This window comes from Phyllobates terribilis, unplaced genomic scaffold (assembly GCF_046119375.1).
Source record: "Phyllobates terribilis strain yellow unplaced genomic scaffold, ASM4611937v1 Scaffold_20__1_contigs__length_20440879, whole genome shotgun sequence".
NCBI lineage: Eukaryota > Metazoa > Chordata > Amphibia > Anura > Dendrobatidae > Phyllobates > Phyllobates terribilis.
Genome location: NW_027362780.1, coordinates 349,859 through 354,699, shown reverse-complemented (window position 1 = coordinate 354,699; position 4,841 = coordinate 349,859).

Below are 4,841 nucleotides of genomic sequence, written 5' to 3'. Positions count from 1 at the left end.
AATTGTATTTATGTTGTTTTAACCTATGCTTTATTAAATTGTATTTATGTTGTTTTATCCTATGCTTTATTAAATTGTATTTATGTTGTTTAAACCTATGCTTTATTAAATTGTATTCATGTTGTTTTATCTTATGCTTTATTAAATTGTATTTATGTTGTTTTATCCTATGCTTTATTAAATTGTATTTATGTTATTTTGACCTATGCTTTACTAAATTGTATTTATGTTGTTTTATCCTGTGCTTTATTAAATTGTATTTATGTTGTTTTAACCTATGCTTTATTAAATTGTATTTATGTTGTTTTATCCTATGCTTTATTAAATTTTATTTATGTTGTTTTATCCTATGCTTTATTAAATTGTATTTATGTTGTTTTATCCTATGCTTTATTAAATTGTATTTATGTTGTTTTATCCTATGCTTTATTAAATTGTATTTATGTTGTTTTAACCTATGCTTTATTAAATTGTATTCATGTTGTTTTATCTTATGCTTTATTAAATTGTATTTATGTTGTTTTATCCTATGCTTTATTAAATTGAATTTATGTTGTTTTATCCTATGCTTTATTATATTGTATTTACTTTGTTTTATCCTAAGCTTTATTAAATTGTATTTATGTAGTTTTAGAATATGCTTTATTAAATTGTATTTATGTTGTTTATCCTATGCTTTATTAAATTGTATTTATGTTGTTTATCCTATGTTTCATTAAATTGTATTTATGTTGTTTTATCCTATGCTTTATTAAATTGTATTTATGTTGTTTTGTCCTATGCTTTATTAAATTGTATTTATGTTGTTTTATCCTATGCTTTATTAAATTGTAATTCTGTGGTTTTATCCTATGCTTTATTAAATTGTATTTATGTTGTTTTAAACTATGCTTTATTAAATTGTTTTTATGTTGTTTTGTCCTATGCTTTATTAAATTGTATTTATGTTATTTTAACCTATGCTTTATTAAATTTTATTTATGTTGTTTTATCCTATGCTTTATTAAATTTTATTTATGTTGTTTTATCCTATGCTTTATTAAATTGTATTTATGTTGTTTTATCCTATGCTTTATTAAATTGTATTTATGTTGTTTTATCCTATGCTTTATTAAATTGTATTTATGTTGTTTTATCGTATGCTTTATTAAATGTTATTTATGTTGTTTTATCCTATGCTTTATTAAATTGTATTTATGTTGTTTTAACCTATGCTTTATTAAATTGTATTTATGTTGTTTTAACCTATGCTTTATTAAATTGTATTTATGTTGTTTTATCCTATGCTTTATTAAATTTTATTTATGTTGTTTTATCCTATGCTTTATTAAATTGTATTTATGTTGTTTTATCCTATGCTTTATTAAATTTTATTTATGTTGTTTTATCCTATGCTTTATTAAATTTTATTTATTTTATCCTGTGTTTTATTAAATTGTATTTATGTTGTTTTATCCTATGCTTTATTAAATTGAATTTATGTTGTTTTATCCTGTGCTTTATTAAATTGTATTTATGTGGTTTTATCCTATGCTTTATTAAATAGTATTTATGTTGTTTAATCCTATGCTTTATTAAATTGTATTTATGTTGTTTTATTCTATGCTATACTCTATTAAATTGTATTTATGTTGTTTTATCCTATGCTTTATTAAATTGTATTTATGTTGTTTTATCCTATGCTTTATTAAATTGTATTTATGTTGTTTTAACCTATGCTTTATTAAATTGTATTCATGTTGTTTTATCTTATGCTTTATTAAATTGTATTTATGTTGTTTTATCCTATGCTTTATTAAATTGAATTTATGTTGTTTTATCCTATGCTTTATTATATTGTATTTACTTTGTTTTATCCTAAGCTTTATTAAATTGTGTTTATGTAGTTTTAGCCTATGCTTTATTAAATTGTATTTATGTTGTTTATCCTATGCTTTATTAAATTGTATTTATGTTGTTTATCCTATGTTTCATTAATTTGTATTTATGTTGTTTTATCCTATGCTTTATTAAATTGTATTTATGTTGTTTTGTCCTATGCTTTATTAAATTGTATTTATGTTGTTTTATCCTATGCTTTATTAAATTGTAATTCCGTGGTTTTATCCTATGCTTTATTAAATTGTATTTATGTTGTTTTAAACTATGCTTTATTAAATTGTTTTTATGTTGTTTTGTCCTATGCTTTACTAAATTGTATTTATGTTATTTTAACCTATGCTTTATTAAATTTTATTTATGTTGTTTTATCCTATGCTTTATTAAATTGTATTTATGTTGTTTTATCCTATGCTTTATTAAATTGTATTTATGTTGTTTTATCCTATGCTTTATTAAATTGTATTTATGTTGTTTTATCCTATGCTTTATTAAATTGTATTTATGTTGTTTTATCCTATGCTTTATTAAATTTTATTTATGTTGTTTTATCCTATGCTTTATTAAATTGTATTTATGTTGTTTTAACCTATGCTTTATTAAATTGTATTTATGTTGTTTTAACCTATGCTTTATTAAATTGTATTTATGTTGTTTTATCATATGCTTTATTAAATTGTATTTATGTTGTTTTATCCTATGCTTTATTAAATTTTATTTATGTTGTTTTATCCTATGCTTTATTAAATTGTAATTATGTTGTTTTATCCTATGCTTTATTAAATTTTATTTATGTTGTTTTATCCTATGCTTTATTAAATTTTATTTATTTTGTTTTATCCTGTGTTTTATTAAATTGTATTTATGTTGTTTTATCCTATGCTTTATTAAATTGAATTTATGTTGTTTTATCCTATGCTTTATTAAATTGTATTTATGTTGTTTTAACCTATGCTTTATTAAATTGTATTCATGTTGTTTTATCCTATGCTTTATTAAATTGTATTCATGTTGTTTTATCTTATGCTTTATTAAATTGTTTTTATGTTGTTTTATCCTATGCTTTATTAAATTGAATTTATGTTGTTTTATCCTATTCTTTATTATATTGTATTTAATTTGTTTTATCCTATGCTTTATTAAATTGTATTTATGTAGTTTTAGCCTATGCTTTATTAAATTGTATTTATGTTGTTTTATCCTATGCTTTGTTAAATTTTATTTATGTTGTTTTATCCTATGCTTTATTAAATTGTATTTATGTTGTTTTATCCTATGCTTTATTAAACTGTATTTATGTTGTTTTAACCTATGCATTATTAAATTGTATTTATGTTGTTTTATCCTATGCTTTATTAAATTGTATTTATGTTATTTTGACCTATGCTTTACTAAATTGTATTTATGTTGTTTTATCCTGTGCTTTATTAAATTGTATTTATATTGTTTTAACCTATGCTTTATTAAATTGAATATATGTTGTTTTATCCTATGCTTTATTAAATTGTATTTATGTTGTTTTATCCTATGCTTTATTAAATTGTATTTATGTTGTTTTATCCTAAGCTTTAGTAAATTGTATTTATGTTATTTTGACCTATGCTTTACTAAATTGTATTTATGTTGTTGTATCCTATGCTTTATTAAATTTTATTTATGTTGTTTTATCCTGTGCTTTATTAAATTGTATTTATGTGGTTTTATCCTATGCTTTATTAAATAGTATTTATGTTGTTTAATCCTATGCTTTATTAAATTGTATTTATGTTGTTTTATTCTATGCTTTATTAAATTGTATTTATGTTGTTTTATCCTATGCTTTATAAATTGTATTTATGTTGTTTTAGCCTATGCTCTATTAAATTGTATTTATGTTGTTTTATCCTATGCTTTATTTAATTGTATTTATGTTGTTTTATCCTATGCTTTATTAAATTGTATTTATGTTGTTTTATCCTAAGCTTTATTAAATTGTATTTATGTTGTTTTATCCTATGCTTTATTAAATTGTATTTATGTTGTTTTAACCTATGCTTTATTAAATTGTATTTATGTTGCTTTAACATATGCTTTATTAAATTGTATTTATGTTTTTTTGTCTTATGCTTTATTAAATTGTATTTATGTTGTTTTATCCTGTGCTTTATTAAATTGTATTTATGTTGTTTTAACCTATGCTTTATTAAATTGTATTTATGTTGTTTTATCCTATGCTTTATTAAATTGTATTTATGTTGTTTTAACCTATGCTTTATTAAATTGTATTCATGTTGTTTTATCCTATGCTTTATTATATTGTATTTACTTTGTTTTATCCTAAGCTTTATTAAATTGTATTTATGTAGTTTTAGCCTATGCTTTATTAAATTGTATTTATGTTGTTTATCCTATGCTTTATTAAATTGTATTTATGTTGTTTATCCTATGTTTCATTAAATTGTATTTATGTTGTTTTATCCTATGCTTTATTAAATTGTATTTATGTTGTTTTGTCCTATGCTTTATTAAATTGTATTTATATTGTTTTATCCTATGCTTTATTAAGTTGTAATTCTGTGGTTTTATCCTATGCTTTATTAAATTGTATTTATGTTGTTTTAAACTATGCTTTATTAAATTGTTTTTATGTTGTTTTGTCCTATGCTTTATTAAATTGTATTTATGTTGTTTTAACCTATGCTTTATTAAATTGTATTTATGTTGTTTTATTCTATGCTTTATTAAATTGCATTTATGTTGTTTTATCCTATGCTTTATAAATTGTATTTATGTTGTTTTAGCCTATGCTCTATTAAATTGTATTTATGTTGTTTTATCCTATGCTTTATTAAATTGTATTTATGTTGTTTTATCCTATGCTTTATTAAATTGTATTTATGTTGTTTTATCCTAAGCTTTATTAAATTTTATTTATGTTGTTTTATCCTATGCTTTATTAAATTGTATTTATGTTGTTTTAACCT